We start from the raw sequence: 18,334 nt of genomic DNA on the forward strand, positions 1-18,334 counted from the left end.
AGGGCTAGGAGTTTCCACAGATTCTTTGAAGAAAACATCCAGGTCCACGGCTTGGAGAGAGGGTAAGAGTCTTGGGAAAGGGGAAGAGTTAGAATAGAACCTCATGAATGGCAGGGGAAGGTGACTGGGGTCCTGTAGAAAGGCTGTCCACCTGTCCGCTAGCCTGTGTGGCTGATGAGTTTGGAGGCCATTATTTGGCAGGTGTAACAATCCAAATAGATGGGTGGGTTTTTTCCTTTAATAGAAATGCTTAGCAGCCAGGACATAGGGGTAGAAAATGCAGGCAGCTGAGCTTATTTGGTATAGAGATTTTGGAGGGTGGGGACAACAGAAGGAAAGGAGATAGGGAGTTCAGAGTACTGGCAAGGGTGTGGGTAGGTAATGGTCCATAGGGCTATGGGATGAAAGGAGAAGGACTTGGAAGGCAGCTATTACTTTCCTACACACCTCTCCCACTAACTCCCCCATCTTGTACTCTTGCCTCTGGTTAAGTCACTTTACACCATATGTTGCCTGGAGTAGCATGCAACAGCCTAGATGTGTGAGATTAGTGCAGAGGGTCAACGCTCTGTTTCTGGGCGTATTTAATAGTCATGCCACAGTGCTGATGCACACTGATCATAATGTCAAACAAAATACCTAAATCTTTCACATGAAGATTGCTGTTAAATCAGGTTTCCCACCATCCTATAATACATGCAGTTGGTTTTTTCAGACACAAGTGCAGGACATTCACTTGAGGCCTTTGGTTGACTCTTGCAAGTCTTGGCCTATCCTGTAAGTCTATTCAGATTCTGATTCTGGTGTGAAATGAGGTCGCTGTGCTTCCCAGATCTGGGTCATGAGCAAATGGGATAAACATGGCATCCAAGTCTTTTCAAGTTGGCGATAAAAACATTGAACAGGAGCAGGAAATCCAAAAGCAGAACTGTGCCTGACTCTCACTTCTAAAACCCTCTGGACAGACACTGATCCATCAAACTCTTCACACAGGCATTTAGCCAGTCAGCTATAAATCGCCGCATGCTGCTACCGTCCAATCCACATCGCTCCATCCATCCTGCCCACAAAGATATCACAAGGGACTATCCAAACACATTGCTGAAAAGTCCAGATACACTATGTCAGCAGCTTTCCCATGATGTACTGGTCTAGTTACCTTATCCCCGTTGGATAAAAACACAATGCGCTTTTCTTTGCTGTGTCTTACACACCTACGACCAGATGGAAATTAGTTTATGAGATTTTACAGCTTTATAACATTTCCTGTCTCACCATGACATCACTTTTCTCTGAGCCTAGGGCTTCAAAAGGCCACAAAGGTGTTAAGAACTTAGTTTCTAAACCTTCCTCTTACTACAGTATATCAGGTTACCGGATCTCCTGGCTGTTGAAATGAAGAATGTTAGCCTAATGAGGAGACTGGGTATAACAGAAAAGCCACTACTTCAAATAGGGGGGGGGCCCTATAATGTGGCCCCTCTTAGCCCTATGTTGGAGCTTCCTCCCAACAGGCCTAATAGGCAATTTAAATTTCATTTCTTTGAATCTGATTTTGAAATTAAGGCAAATGTGATTATATCTGAGCTTTCCTGAGTACATCATTTTCAAACAGAGTATTGAAATCTTGAGATTTTAAATCTCACAAACTGTATTCAGTTGCTAAAAAAACAAAAACCCACAGGATGAGAAAGATACAGATCAATAATAACCCAGAGTGGAAAGTGTCAGGGTGTTTATGAAGGCTGTAATCCCTAATTCTGCAGAGTGACACCCCTTTCCCTAGGCATTGCTCCATAGAAGCTGCCAATATATTAAACAAGACAAGTTTTGCCAATCCATCAACATCTGTTTACCATCTGCTGCTGGGGACACAAAGAGGGGAAAGGTATGATCAAGTGCCCTCAGAGAATTTACAGTCCAGTCTGGGAGGGGATTAAAAAAAAATGGCACTTTCACCAAAAGGCTCACCAATCAAAGAAGCATGCACCACATGCCAGGTGAAGTGCCAGGCAGTGGGTAAGCTGGAATTCTGGGAGAGACTGCCTGCCAGAGGTGGAGGGAAACACTTTTTAAAAGGAATGAGATTTTGCCTGGATCTTAGGGGATGGAGAGAATTTAAGTAATGGGTAGGTGGATATTCCGGGTAGAAGGTGTGGAATAAATGTATAGAGCCCATGCAGATGAAAGAAGGTAAGCCAGATCCCAATCCCCTCTCACTTTTCAAATATAAAGAGAACAGTCTTGATGCTCGCCTGGAAATTAACAAAGAAAGCACTTGTCTCTGAACTATGGGATCTGCGCCCCACACCCATCAAAGTTCAGCCAAGTTCACACAGGGATCAATGTCCACTAGGATCATTCTAACAAGATGCTCCTATGAAAGCCTTAATATGCTATTATACACTGCATAAATTTCATTAAAATCATCTACTGCAATGTCAGTTTTGACTAATGGATTTCCTAATAATGCAACAACATATAACACAGAGGCAAAATCCCAAAAGGAAGAAAACAAAGAGTGGTTTCTTCCTGGTTCCACATCAGAACCACCTGAAAAGCATTCAGAAAATACAGTGCTTGAGATGGGCTTCCAACAATGACATCACAGTCCCTAGGGCATGAGTATCTAAGTGGAAAAGGCCAGTGATTCTACTTCATTCTCTCAAATTGTTTTCTGAATGTCTACTGTATGCCAAGCATGGTTCTAAATGTTGAAGATACAGGAGTGAATCAAACAGACCCCCTTTCAAAAAAATACCCTCACAGATTTTACATTATAGTGGGCCGTGAAAAGGCAGAAAAGCACATTAAGCCAGTAAGACATATGTTTAAAAAACTGTCAATGTGCTAAGGAGAAAATAAAGCTGAGAGTGGGGATATGAAGTCACAGGCTGGGGTAGGGTGACATGGAAGACGTCAGGGAAGGTGATATATGAACCAAGAACTGAAGGAAGCGAGGAAGCATCTCAGCTACCTGGAAGAGCACAGCAGGCAGAGGGGACAGCAGGTACAATGGCTCAGAGGCAGAAGCATGCCAGTGTCACTCAAGCTCACCGAGAGAGTGATAGAGATGAAATCAGAGGGGGAAGGGAATGGAAAGGGAGGAGACCACCAAGGGCACAGTAGGCTATGCAATGAGTTTGGCTTTTACTCTGAGTGAGAAGGGAAGCTACCAGGAAGGTTTATACAGAGAAATGACATGATCCAGTTTACTTACTAGAATCATTCTGGCTGCTCTGTTGAGAATAGACAATGGGGGGGAAAGCGGGGAGATAGCAATTAGCAATTCCTAAAATAGTCCAACTGGCAGATGAGAACAACTTGGATGAGGGGAGAGGCAATGAGCAATGGTCAGATTTTGGGTATATTTTACAGAACTAACCAGAGATAGAGCATCTGGAAGGGGCAGAGTAAGAACCAGGAGTTTGGTTTTAGATGTTAAGGTTTGAGATGGCCAGGAAACAGCAGAGATGTCAAGTAGATAATTACCTATGCAAACGGTACAAGATGGAGAAATCTTGGTGCAAATTCCTGGTTTATGGATGGCATTTAAAGCCTTGAGAAAGACTGATGACACAGGTAATGATCACAGAAAGAAAGAGAGTAAGAACAGTTAGTGAGTCCTGGGCCCTCCAGCCTTAAGTGGTGAGCTAGGAGAAGTCAGCCAAGAAAACTGGGAAGGAATGCCGGCTGGAGAGCAAGGAGTAAAGCCTATAGAGTATGGTGTCCAGAGATCCCAGGGAAGGAGGCACTTCAAGAATAAAGGAGGGTAAACTGTGTACATCAAATACTTTGAAGAAGCAAGGAAAAGGCTGAGAATCAGTCCTTGGATTCAGCAATGCGGATGTCATTAGCGACCTTGCTAAGAGCAGTTTGTAATGGGCAGCAGGATGGAGAACCACTTTTTTAGGGTGTGATATTCTTGGGCACAGCTTAAAACATATATAGAATGTCTGTCTTCCCTACTGGAATCTAAGAGTCTAGCATACAGTAGGTGTCAAATAAATATCTGATTTAATGAAGAAATTAAAGGGCTGAACAAACTGTAGTGCTCTTCAGGTAGTTCAGGAAATCATCTAAAATGTTCAGTGTGAAGTGGAAATCTCTTCATCTGGAAAATAATGTTGATGGAAAGATAACTGTTAAGACACTTGTATTAAAGATTCATCTTCCTACATCCTAAATCATAGCTAACACTGCTTCAGATGTCCTGTCTCCACCAATAGATTATAAATGTCTTCAATCTCATAATCTAAGGGTGGGAGCCTTTCAGATTTGAGGGAGCTTCCTGGATTAGTTGAAGGCATGACCTCAACTATGGACCAGTCTCTTTCTCCTGCTTAGTGTGACAGTCTAACACCAGTTTCATTCATTTGAAAAGCCTCCATGAAGGACCCACTAGGATACAGGCACTGTCCTAGGTGCTTGAGTCACGCATCAAACAGGACATGGCCTCTGCCTGGAAGAAACCTCCAGTCCAGTATTTACGATCCACAGTGGGCATCATCTCAGGAAGTGGCTCTGGCTCCATCATGGACTGCAGCGGATATCCCCAAACAAACCCCCAGGTGACGGAGCACCCTGGTACATCACTCAGACTCACTCAGGCCTGGACATATATCGGCAAGTATGCCCTTGGGGTCCCAAGTCTCCAACAGAAGTGGGGTTTGGGAGGCTCACCATGTTCTTGAAGCAATGCTTTTTCCACTGTTTCTCCTTCATCCCCAGAGACAGTTAACTAATTTGATAGGACTGATAATTCAAAGCAATCTGAATTTTATTTATTTTTATTCCCCATGCGTAGAATATGAAGGGTATGTACTTTTCTCTATTTGACATGTGCTAAGTAAATGTTAGTTGAATGGAAAAGAAAAAAAGTTGGTTTGCAGCAGTGAGAACAAAGTATAAGCTCTAGGAGCGAACTGAACATAACTGATAATACTACCTCCTTCACATGTTTGCTGAGTTTTCAGTTTTCAATGGCTTTGTGGGAAGCTACCCACCTCTTATCTGCAGGACCACCACTGTTAGCAAAGTTTAAATGCTGTGTCAAGATAAAGATGGGGAGCAGTGGTTAATAAAGACTTATAACAAATAATAAGTCCAACTATCCTAGCATGCAGGTTCTAGCATGGATTTCAACCAACGGATATCCAGAAGTGCATACTGATCCAGCAAATGAGAGCTGTGATGAGTGACAGTATTCAATATCAGAATAGCACAGACAATTCCTGCTAGACTCCATTGTGACTACCTACCTGTTAGCAGGGACAATGAGCAGCATCTCTCTTTGGTTTATGATAAAAATAAAGGAGATTGACAAGGAGTGACACTGTACATGCACAACCCTCCAGGCAAAGTTCTGGTTACCATAGCAAACCCTGCTATGACATATCAAATGGCCAGAGTTCTGCCTTCCTGAAGGAAGGCAGCTATATTTGCCAGATACACTAATCTACCACCAAAGCCCTTTCTACAGATAAAAGCCCAACCTACGTTTGTAGGTCTTGGCTACTCTGACAATTACTATTTGCCTGAAATAGTAGCTTTTTGTCTGATGTTTACTTATTGGGATGCTGATGTAATTCTCAAGACATAACTTATTTCCAAAAGGAGGTCCAATACCAGGGAAGGAAATAAATAGTTGCTTTCTCATTTTCTCTGTCTGCAACATTGGCAGAAATTCCTCTGAGTCCCACATCTGGCAAGAACCTGTCCTTTGGCCTCCTTCATGACTAGCCCACAGCTGGTGATAGAGAAATGGACCAATCTTTAAGCAAGACCCAATGGAAAGGGTCTTGCTACCAACCAATCAAAAGATGAAGTCTATGTTCTCACCCTAGGGTTCTATCAACTAGGAAGAGATGCAGAGGCAGAAAAAAACCTAACTACAGAAACATGCTGGAGTGTAAGGAAAACCAAAAGGAGGAAGACCTCAGGGCTTTTTATGGATGCAAACAAGGAGGTAATTCGGTCAGCTCTGCTTTTCCTGTAAGAGTTCAAGGAACAGGGTGTAAACCATTAAGTCTCTGGATGGATCAGAAAAAGTCTTGAGCTTAAATGCCCAAGCGGGGAAAAAAAAGAAAGAACTTCTTAGCTTCTCAAGCTTAAGCTCCAGGGCCAACTTTCCAGAGAAAAAGTACATTTAGAATCTAAATATATGTCTTCCCTATGTTTTAACAATATGTGTCCTGGGTTTGTGGGTAGAAAAATTAATGAGAAAATTCAAGATTCTGTAGGGGTTTTAGGAATCCTGGGCAGTTCTTGCCTCTCAGAGGTTCTATGTGGAATAATGGTTAAGAACACAGGCTTAGGAATCAGAAATCGGGGTTCAAATGCTTGTTCCAACTCTTAACAGATGTTCAAACTCAGACAAGTAATCTAAACTTTTTGGGCTTACTTTTCATCATCTGAAAAATAAGGATAGCTGGGATCAGTGACTGGAATATAGTAAATGCTCAGTTTGTTCAACAACTACATATGAGTGTCTACTATATAACAGGCACTGTTGTTGGTACTGGAGATACAGTGAAAAACACAAGGTCCTCACCTTGTTGAAGCATTCCAACAGGTGAGACAAGCAATAAATAAATCAATGAAAAATTTATTTCAAACAGAACGGAGTAATGTGATTGAATGCTTAGGGCCAAACATCTTAGATGACACGACTGTGGAGAAGAAGGCCTATGAAGGTCTGCGGGAAGCAGCTTCCAAGTACAGGTGCTTTGAGGCAGAGCTGGGTATGTTCCCGAACTGAAAGAAGGCCAGTGTGTCAGCACAGAAAGTGAGGGTGATAAGTGGTAACAGGGGAAGTCATCTGAGAGGCAGGTTGGGGCAAAGGGTCTGAATTGTACTTAAATAGCAAGAAGAAATCCCCGGTTTTAAGCAGTGGAGTGACATGACTTGATTTGTGTTTTAAAAAGACCCCTCTAGATGCTCTGAGGAGAAAGGACTAGGGGTCAAGAGTACTCTCAGGAAGCCCAGCTGGAAGACTTCTGCAGGAGGCGTCCAGGGACAAGATGGCAGCAACTTCAACTAGGGTGGCTGCCATGCAAGTGGGGAGAATGGGGTGGGTACTGGAGGAAAGGCCAACAGGATTTAGCTGCTGGATTTAGCTGCTGGGTGTTAGGAAAAGAGAAGAATGAAGGGAGGTTTCTAGGTTTGGGGAACAAGCCTTTAAGTGGATGGTGGTGCCATTTACTGAGATGGGAGGAGAAGAAGGAAAGAACTAGCCTGAGGGAGAAATATCAAGGATTCCATTTTGATCATGCTAGGTCTGAAATGCCTATTACACACCCACGTGCAGAAGTCAAGTTGGCAGTGGGACATGAGTCTGGAACTCAGTGGAGAGGTCAAGGCTATGGACATAAATTTGGGAGACAACAGCATATAGATAGTAGGTAAAGCCTTGAGGCAGAAGAGATCTCCCTAGGAGAGAGAATAGCTAGAGAAGACCCAAGGTCATGTCCTGTGGCAACATCATAAAATAAATATTAGTTGTTACTATTTTCAGTACACTGGGAAAGAGAATGTCATCCAGTTGTTATTATAAGCACCTTCTTATCCATCTATTTACCCATCCATCCCACCATCCATTCATACCACAATCATTCAGCACATTTAGTGAGAGGCAGGAGAGAATAGATGCAACAATAAGTCAAGAGTGCAAGCTCTGAAGCCAGACTGTTCTATTTAAATCCCAGTTCCATCTGTAACCTTGGAGAATTTGTTAAGCACATTGCACCACCATCTCTCCAGCTGCAAAAGGGGATGTACTGAATTGAAGGGTAGCCCTCCAGAAAGACACATGCATGCTCTAGAAACTGGAAATGTGAGCTTCTTTAGCAAAAGAGTCTTTGCAGATGTAATTAAATGAAGAGTTTTTGCAGATATCAACACTGTAAGGATCTCAAGGTGAAATCATCCTAGATTATCTAAGTGGTCAAGGTGATATGAAGACAGAGCCAGAAATTGTGTGAAATGGCCACAAGAAATGTCAACAGTTACCAGAAGCTAAGAGAGGCGAGGAAGGATTCTCCCTAAGAGCCTCCATAGGGAGGTCAGCTCTGCTAACCCCTTGATTTCAGACTTCTGACCTCTAGAACTACAAGAGAATAAATTTCTGTTGTTTTCAGCCACCAACTTTGTGGTAATTTGTCGTAACAGCCCTAAAAAATGAAAATGGCATACAACAGTATACACCTCATTGGATTGTTATGAGAATTAAATAAGTTAATGTGGGTAATGCATCCAGAATAGTGCCTGCCAAAGAGAGAACATTCAAATAATTGTGATTTTTACCCATGTGCTGGACATTGTGCTGGAACCCAAAGAATGTGGGGGGAAAGACAGACCATTTTCAGAGACTTCAAGGTAAGGATGGTGCCCAGAAGCTGAGCAGGTGAGGGACCAGAAGTGGGAAGGTTGCTCAGGTGCCAAAAATTGCTGAGCACTGCTCCCCAGAATTCTTCCAGAAAAGAAGTCAATAAGCCTTCCATCTGCTCAGGTTTTCAAAGATGAGTAATAGGTCCAGACAGGGGTTAATGCAATCCTTTCCAGTAACTTTCTCTCCTCCCACAATCTCACTGCCTGCTCCCTCATGAGAATCTATGCTGATGAGGACATTTGGAGCATGTTTTCTGGGGACAGCTGTCTCTCCTTTTAGTTAATAACATTGGGAATACTGGTGACCAAGGTGGGGTGGGGCTGGAGAGTGGGCAGTGAAAAACTGTGGAGGAAAGCTATGCCAATTTTCTATGCTGAGTGATTTTATAATAATATTTGCATGGCTGCTTTAACCTTGGAAGTTAATTTTCTTCACCAAGAGACCCATAAAGCATGATCTAGTTTTACCCAAATCTGTATAAAATACAGTGTGCCAAAGTGGGGGGAGGGGGAACCCAACTGAAACATAGCTGAAATCAGACATTTTACAAGTGTCCATTGGCCAATATACAAAAATGTAAAGAATTTATGGACATCTTGCTTTATTAAACTTGGCCCATTGTCATCTTCATAGGTGTAGAAAAAGAAATGTTTGAACACCTAAAGAGAGTTTGTGATTATATTTGATCACCTACATGCAAATATAAATAGTGTTAGAAACCACTTAATATTCTTCAGGGGTGAGGAGCATTACTGGGTGTTCAAACTTGCATACACCAATCCAAGATACTATGGTTAACCTGAAACACACCTGCTTCTCTGCTGTCCAGAAATAGTCTTGTAGAATGTCAGAATTATACTACTTTCCCAGGATGTGTATGCAGGGCAAGCAGATTCACACTAGACAGGCATCTACAAAGTGCTGGCCTTTGGTGAAAGGAACAAAAGAGCCAGTGTTTATTGTCTTCCCCCCTAGGTATCCCAAGACCTGGTCAGGAGTGACCATAGCCAGACAGGGCCCCAGGAGAGCAAAGCTCCCAGGCACCCTCTCTCCTCTTACCACTTTCCTCTGGATGCCCAGAGGGCTCCGCTGTGAGGCAGCCCAGTCCCCCCACCCTTTATTGAGCCCACCAAGATCCAAAATTACCCTCTCTCCCACCCTCCTCCCAACACAACCTCTATTTGTTCAGTGGGCCAGATTCAGCCAGGGAGGAGACTTTGGATTTCCACAGCACTAGATATTGCCTCTGCTCATGGCAGGAACCATATTCTGCATTTTATCAATGTGTCTTTATGTTTAGCAAATCAGGATGATCACTCTTCAGAGTTCAGGACAATAGAGTGTACATGTTTTAACTGGGACATTCAGCTGAGGTAGCAGTTAGTTAAAGTTTAGTGCATGTGAAGCCAAGTACTAGACATGTCCAGGTATTGATAAGAAGCAGATCATGAATGGCTCAGCTCAAATCCATTTCCATCCTGCTAGTAAACTTCAAAGACCCAGTCTGGGGCATCATTCTGTTAAGGGCACATATGCCATAGAGGCTCCTCCTCAGGAGGCTATTAAAACACCATAGATCCTATCTGAAATGAGCTAAATTTACTTCAGCCTGAAGGTAAGGGATTGGATCATGCATTTTCAAGGGCTTACAAATCCTTAAACATTTGTGATTTTTGTATCCTCATCTGGACAGTGAAGCATTTCAGGCTGCTTGAAACAACAAAACTTCCTCTGTTTCCTTGCTATTATTTCATCTTAAGTTTGTGGCAATAGTGTGTGCAAAATGAGTTCTCTTTGCTACAAAGTCAGTTCCCCAAATCTTGCATCTCCACAACCTCTTCATGTGTCCTAGAGTGTTTTATGAGCCACAGAAATACCTTTAAACCTGAAAACAAGTAATCCAAGAATAACTTAATCAGCCAGATGTTCAATGCTATCTGATTTCATTAGACTGATTCATAAAGAGAATTAATTCTTAAGATTCTGGTTTTCTGCAAGTTAACAGCCCAGTGACTGTTCACTCAATGTATTCTTGTAGGTAATGTATGCATCAAGGAGCCAGGCCCTCTCAGGACAGGAATTGTTTCCTGGCCCCACTGAGAAATGGAGGGAGACCACAGCCAGGGGCAGGCCTCTTCCCAGAGCTGGAGAGACTTAAAAGACAAATGTGTCTTCTCCGCACACTTAGTGCCTTAACAAGCCATCTCTCAGCTCAGCCTTATCAGACCACAAAGGGCCTCTTCAACTACTGAGTTTTCAGACCGTAAATGCTCCCAGTGTTTTCTTGAACACATTTGTAAACAGAAATTAGAGCTCTTTAGATCACTGGCAATTCAAGTCTGAATCAGAGGACCTACCTCAATTCAAATTCTGGCTCAGCCCAGTACTGCAGAACCTATAGCAAATTACTTCTTTCCCAAATGCATCTTTTTTCCATTTCCAGACTATGGGTATTATAAGATCAAGAATTTAAACTTTTTAAATGCCATAAAAGTATCTATCATTTTATATGCAACTGATTCCTAACCCCAAAATACAACGTATCTAGATAAGGGCCATTCAGGTGGAAAATAAATTAAGAATGGTTTGAGAAAATATTTTATACTTCTATTTCCGTGAAAAACATTCTGCACATTTTCCCTGAGTATCATTTAATTTTGCACGTATCTATTACATATTTAGTACATTGAACTAAAGGTCCTTTTCATCCTCTGTTCATTAATGTGGGAGAATATTTATTTAACCTAAATATAATCATATATCCACTAATAATAAAGCCAAGGGGGTTCAAAGATTTTAAATTCTTCCTCACTCACCTTCATCTTCTACAATTGTCATTGAAAGACAGTAATTCTCCAGATCAAGCAACTGTAGATTGTGATTCTAGTTCTAGTTGTACTGGAATGAGGTAAATTCTTTGCTTTTCTGGACCTCAGCTTCCTGAAATGCAGGAATTAGCAAGTCTGAATGCATTGCCCCCTTCCAAACCACAGAGGAGAGACTGCAGATTTCCCTGCTCTTTGAGCCCTGGCAAGTTGACCTTTGCATAAGAGAGGGACGTGAAATACAGACGGATCCACTGAAATAAGTCAACAGATAAAAAGGAAGACATCCTGAAAGATTCCTTAAAGTGGAAACAGGGAGATGAGGCTGCTCCCAGCTGTCCAGAGCTCTTCAAAGCTGAAAGAAAGTGTGTCATGTCCACTAAAAAGTCTTGCCGTCTACATGCACTGGGCTGTCACTGACTTTGGTGAGAAGGTTATTCATTATTCAGCACACTACCAGAAGGACCCACTACATACCAGCAGCTGTCACTCGAGGGGCTTGCATACATAACCCCACTACCTCATTTTACTACTCCTAAGAACAAGCGTGTGAAGTAGCTATTGCACATGAGGAAACTGAGGCTCCAAGATTTCTAATGATGTAGGCAGCAAGTTCTCTGCACTGCTAGGATTCCTGCCAAAGTCTCTGATCCCAATTTCAAGCCCTTCCTTTCTCTCTTGGCTGCCTCAGCTGGGGCCAGGCACCAGGTTCACTGATCCTCAGCAGCAGCACCTCCTCCTGTCCACCCCAAGCCCCCAGCCCCGTGCGGTGCCCTCCCAGCTGTCAGCAGGTGTCCCTCCTGTTTTACCAGGACTAACTCTTCCCTCTGCTGCATTGCAGGTCCCTCTCCAGCACCTCAGCCAAACTCTGCCTTCCTCCTACCTTCCAACACCAGCTTTTTTCTTCCCCTGCACCTGCTTGTGATCATCTCTGGCCTTTTCCTTCCCCAACACCCTCTTATCTTGTCTCCATTCTCTACCACTGTTCTTTTGTTTACCAACTATGCCTGGGAGGGGAATTGCAGGAATCTTCTGAATAAATTTTCCCACAACACTACCACCTTCTCAAAATACTGTAAGGATTATTTTTAACTGGCACACCTCTGGATCCAGTGTCTGTAACCCCATTTCCACCATCTCGTAAATCACTCTCCTTTGTCCTTGCAACCTGGCTTCCATGACCATCCTTTGCAGACGCTGCTCTCAGTCTCTGTCAGTGGTCTTTCCCTATCATCCTCCTGGGATGCTGGCCCTTCTCAGACATCTCTGCCTCTGTCTGCTTACCTCCCTCAGAGGTCTGCCTGCCTAGCAATCCTACTTGATGCTATGGAGACACTTTTGAGGGCATAAGAAAGAGGTTAAAAACTGTTGGGTGTCCACATCTGTTGTGTTAAAAAGATTCACTTCTCTGAGTTTGGTCCTGCCTTTTGTGGGTTTGTCTTCTTGGAATGTTTCCCCTGTGGTTGGAGCAGTAGGAGGGGCCTGGGCCACCTTCCAACCATGGTGGAGGGGTCACTGACCCTCAGCAGCAGCACTTCTGCCTGTCCGCCCCAGGGCCCGAGCCTCCCGCAGAGCCCTCCCAGCTGTCAGCAGGAGCCCCTCCTGTTTTACCAAGACCAATACTTCCCTTTTCTGCATTGCAGGTCCCTCTCCAGGGTCTCACCCACCTCTGCTTCCCTCCAACCTTGGTCTGTCATTTAGGCCCACATGATCTAGGCCAAAGGAATATCCATGATGCTGTGTTATCTTGTCTGGCCTACCAGGCCTGAAATTTCTGAGTCAGGGTTGGAATGATGCCCTAGAGTACCATCAGCTGTGGGGCTAGCAAGGGGGTCCTGGAGTGTTGCCTGTGCCTCTCTCTCTGAGGAAATCGGTGGTGGACTCGTGGAGGCCTTATCTGGACATGAATAAGATAAGGTCCTAAAGAAACAGGTCCAGGGCAGCATTGTGAGTGTGCAAGTGGGCTCTATAGAGTGAGGTCCAAAGCGGGGGGACTGCTTAATGTCTCTTGGGAGAGTGAGGCAGAGAATTCTCGAGACTCTTGGGCTGGATCTTGAAGAATAAAAAGTGGTTTGTCAGGAGGACCAGGGGAGAATTCCAGGATCTCACCCCTGCCACTACTCCCCAGAAAATCAGCATTGTAGAGGCAGAGGATGAGGTCAGGAGGTTTACGGTTTACAGCATGTGTGTGTGTGTGTGTGTGTGCCATTGTTCATTTTGGCCAACACGGTATTCACACTCTTAACCTGCAGGTGATCTTTGTTTCCTCCTCACCCCGAATCCATGCAGTGTCCATGTCTGATGAACCTTTCTTTCTCCCTAGCCTTCTGCCACCTGCCTGCCCAGGTCTCTATTTCCCCCCACCCTCCTCTTCTTATTACACTGACCTTCTCACTAGGCCCCTCACCTCTCATCCTTCCCAGTCCCAACTCTTTCTGGAAGAGATCAGACTCATCTCCCAGAAGCACACAGCTGATCATGACAATGCCTTGCTCAAAATTCCCAAATATTTCCTTATCAGCGGCAGGCCTAAATTCCTCCAAGTCCTTAGCTCTGCCTCCTCTCTCCGTCCATCACACCCCCGGGGACCACACCCTAACTCAGGATCAACTTCTCGGCATGTACCATTTCTACCTAGCTTCTCTTCCACAACGCCTTTCAGGTCTCCTCAGTCAAAAGTGACTTCTTTCTCCTATGTACTCCCTGAAGTGTTTTATCTGGACTACTCTTCAGTCATTTTATTCATTAGATCATCCTTTCACTACTTAATCCAGATATAAGGGCACCATTAAATGCCACATGTGCAATGGTTTGGATTGGAGCTTTCAGTAAACTTATCTTCTAGGAGGGCACCTCTTTCATGTTTGCTCACCCCCAGGAACCTCCAAGCCCCTGTGCACAACAAACCACAGGTACTCCAAAAATAAGGAGGTTGAAATGAATAGAGAAATTATCATAAGTTTCCTTAAATAGTAAACTGCCTTAAGTGCATGCAAAATCAGTTTCAATGAGAGAGATGTAAAGTGTAACCCAATATTTTTCCCAGAGCATATTAACTATGTCAAGGGAGGTGCATTTACGTACTTTACATGGTATATGGTTCTGCTACTTTCCCTCCCAGCACACCTCCCTACTCCTACATTCCCCCCAATCACACACACACACACACACACACACACACACACACACACACACACACACACACACACACACACACTCACACCACTATGTGGTTATTAGTGGAGTAGCAGCTCTTGGCCCACCACAATGGAAGGAGTTGGTTAAGCTGGAACAACCCCCTACAGCCAGGGGTGTGTTCTGAGACATTCTAGTCTGCCCCACAGGCAACTCCCACACCACACCTGCCAACCTGTACCTACTTGACCCCCAGCTAGAAGTCACAGACTAGAAAAGCTGACCCTGTAGAATTATCAGGCCCCTAGAGCCCAAGTTCAGAGTAGGCTGAGTGTGGCAGATCCCCCTTAGAAAAGGGCCAGCAGCTCTGAAGGTGCATGGCAGCTGTCTGTAAAAGCAGATCCAGAGTACCACTTTCTGCATCACTCAGTGCCCACCTTCAGAGCTTCTCAAGGGAAGCACATATACCCAAAGCACCCTACCTCTGTGGAAAGCGAGAGGCCGGTTAGCCTGTCAGAGACAGATGGAGCTGCTTACCCCAAAACTCCAGCACCTCCAGGTCCCGCACAGGGCTGCAACTCTGGAATGCCCTCGTGCCTACCATTCCAGTCTGTGACCAGCCTGTGCCAGACCTTGTCCTCTTCACACTCCAGTGGCCCTTATCAAGGTCTCAGCATGAATCAGGGCTGCTGAGGACAGGCTTCTGGCAAACTCCAGCCAGGGTCCCCTGATCCTCCCCCTACTCAATTCAGCACTGTAGGGCAACAAGCAAACTAAAGGTCTAAAACGTGGACGCAACCCCGAGGCGAGGGGAATGGAGGCTAGGTTTTAGAAGGAACTCCACTTTAGAGGGAGCAGGAATTCCCCATCGGTATGTCCCCCATCTTCCTGGTAGATGTCCCCAGAAATGCCCTTGCTCTTTGCGCGTCCCCTCCACACCCTCGCCCCCCCGCGCCTCTTCCAGGGTCAGGGAGGGGGCGAGAGATGAGGAACGGCGGGAGGATGGACCCCAAGGCAGTACCTGAGGCCTGAAAGCCTGGGTTATCTCCGCCCTTGAGGGGGTAACAAACGATAGCCCAGGGCTGGGGACCCAGGGCGCACGCCCGGACAGGGGATCCTGGCCTTGCCTGAGTGTGCCCAGCAGTGCGTCTCGGGTTGTCCTGGTGTGCCCGCCCCGCCCTCCTCTGGCCCTCTTCCCGCAGCTGCATTCTCCGGCCCCGGCCAATGTAAGGGGAATTTGAGCCGCCCAACGCGGGACGAGGGTTCGGCGCCCCACTCCCCGCCTTGCCTGGGCTGGGATTCCCGCAGCCGGATTTGCCACTAAACTTTCCCGGGCGCACGCGGTCTCTGGGTGCCTCCCCACACCTCAAGCCCATCTGGAGCCCCAAGTCCCGACCGCAGGGGGAAGGTCGCTTCACCTGCGCGCGGCTCAGCGGAGGCTCCAGGTGCTCCTCGCGCGTCCGAACCCAGGCGCCGCCCGGCGGGTCCCCGCGCCGCTGCCGCCGCCGCGCCTGCCCGAAGCTGCAGCGCCGCGGTTCGCTCGCAGGCACCCGAGGAGCAATCCCGGCGCCCGCGGCCTGGCGGGTCCCCGCAGCAGCCACCCCTCCGCGTCTCCCTGCCGGGGCCGGCACGCTCGGTTGCTGGGAGTTCGCTCCTCGCCGGCTTCTCTGCTGCTCAGAGCTGGGGCTCCACCAGGGTGGGCGGGGATTCCCCCCGCTCTGGTGGACTCGAGGGGCGGGAACTGCCTTCCCGGAGTGACAGGGACGGGGGGCGGGGATTCCCCCGCGGGAATGACAAGGTGGGCGGGGATTCCCCCGAGCGAGGCACACCGCCGACAGAATCCCTTGGAAAGAACCCCGAGTCCTGGAGCACTGACTTCAGAAACCTGGGGATCCTGGGAGGAAATGATCCAGGGAGATGGCAGCCTACAATTTCTAGATGGCGGGGCTTGGGGCGCCATCTAGGTGGAAGAGAGCGAGCTAGGGGACTTGAAGTAGCATTTGCACAGTACTTCACATAGCATCGAGAAAAATGTCAATTGCTTTATAAAAGAATGGGGTGGAGAGATGGTGGAAGGACTAACCATTCTCCCCAAGCCACCCCTGGCCTCTGGTCCTTTTGATACCAATGTTAATTTAACACTGGTAAGAGGATTTCGAGAATCGGGGAGGAGGGGGTCCTCCCGGCACCTCAGAGCTGCTTAAGCCGCTGAGAGAAATCCTCAGAGGCAAAGCCCGGTAGCCCTGGGGGGTGCGGGGGTGGGGGGTTGTCCTGGTAAGAACTAGCCAAGAGCCCCTGACAGTGGACTGTAAGAGTGAATGCCAATTGCCCTTGGCCTTGTTCCGGGTCAGTCGAGGAACAGAAGCCTCCGGCTTTGGGGATCCTTCATTCCCGTGGATTGGTTCTTTTTTCGTCCTCCTTGTCATTCTGCCTACCACAGGGAGAGGATGATAAGAACATAATACGGAGGCTGCACAGCTCTGCAAATTAAGCTCTCTTAAGAGGAAAAAGCTGGTCTTTTTCAAGTGCTAGCAGATAAGAGTGAAAACATATGAAAAATTACAAAACCTGGGATAATGAATAGTTGAATAATGCTTTTGACATTTTCTGCAGAGCAGTAATTGGAAATCTTTGCTTTTAGGGGATGGGGATGGGGTGGGGCAGGGATCTGCCGCAGCTTTGCCCAGCAAGGCAATAAGCTCTGGTCTCTATGAGGAGCAGATAGACATAAATCACATGCACAGACTCTGCAGAGCTGTCCCACATCAAGAGAGGCCAGGATGGTCCAAGGCATTTTGAGATGGTATTTTTGGCAGGGATTGGGGTGGGGAGTTACTTGAATTCAGCTGTTCTTCAGCTTTTATGGTTACCATGCCACTCTCATCAATCTCTGCACAAATCCAACTTTCATATATTATAAGCTATGCAGTCTCAGGCATCCAGAGTTTCTCTTCCTAAGTGTAAATAGAGAAAATACCTTCCAACTAGGATTGCTGTAAGGGTTGGCAGAAACAGCTACTCAGACCAGCACTTAGGATGTGCTCAATGAAATGGCAGCTATTACCTAGAAAGGCTTCACTGGAACACCACAAAAAAACCTTCTAGAATCAAATAAGGACTAGTTTTCCTGCTTGTTTCACAATGCCATTCCATCATTCTCTTGAAATCACATGAGCCAATGTGTGTCTCCTCGGCCTCTGCACCCAGCACCACCTTCAGCACCCACTGAAAGTTTGCCAAACAAATGAATATGTAAATGAATTTATCACTCAAACTAGAAGCACTGCTATTTTTTTACCCAGTGTATCCCCAAACCCTTCATTCCAGCCACGTACTCCTAACCTGTAAATTTTATTTCCTCTGCCAGAAGGACATTCTCATCCTCCCATGCCTGCTGAAATCCCACAGTTAAATGTCACCTCTTCTGGGGAGGCTTCTTTGATGACTGGCACCAACATTAGGTTTCTTCTCCTCCATCAAGTATGGCAGCCATAGCACTTCCTCAAGTTGCTAATATAACTGTTGTCAGGTTGCACTAAGTTGTGGGAATCATAGTGTTTCCTCTCACACATTTGTAGCTTGTGAGTTCCTGGAAGCAAGAGAACCAAGATCTTACTATTTGTGTTCCCAAAACCTAGCATGGTATAGTGTCCCAAGAACCACTCAACAAATAGTTGGTGAATTAGAATGAATTTTTAAATATATAGGTATATATGATGTGTTATATGTAGGCATAAATATTATATATGCATATGCAATATTTTATCACCTGTCTCCTTTGGACATGGCTCTGCTAACCAGCTTAAAATACTTCCAGTTTCGATCACTTTTCATCTGATATTTTCCAGATAGTTTTTTGGCAAGTTCTTGCTTGCTAATAATAGCTCACCTCTCAAGGGGTCAATCAAATGCATGGAAATTTTGTTTTGCCCTTGCAGTCTTACCAATTTGGAAAGCTCACAACTGAGGGCATTTATTTTCCAGT

At 45.7% G+C, this 18,334-nt stretch overlaps 1 protein-coding gene across 1 annotated transcript in view; it reads right to left on the reverse strand.

Annotated features, from left to right (window-relative positions):
* Positions 1–15,895, reverse strand: part of PDZD2 (PDZ domain containing 2) — a 356,418-nt gene extending 340,523 nt beyond the window's left edge. Inside the window, exon 1 of the mRNA XM_057496082.1 lies at positions 15,768–15,895. The gene's annotated coding sequence lies outside the window, so the exon portion shown is untranslated. The remainder of the gene's footprint in view (positions 1–15,767) is intronic.
* Positions 15,896–18,334: the final 2,439 nt, after the last annotated feature.

The sequence above is a fragment of the Manis pentadactyla genome, chromosome 2, assembly GCF_030020395.1.
Source record: "Manis pentadactyla isolate mManPen7 chromosome 2, mManPen7.hap1, whole genome shotgun sequence".
In the NCBI taxonomy this organism is placed as follows: Eukaryota; Metazoa; Chordata; class Mammalia; order Pholidota; family Manidae; genus Manis; species Manis pentadactyla.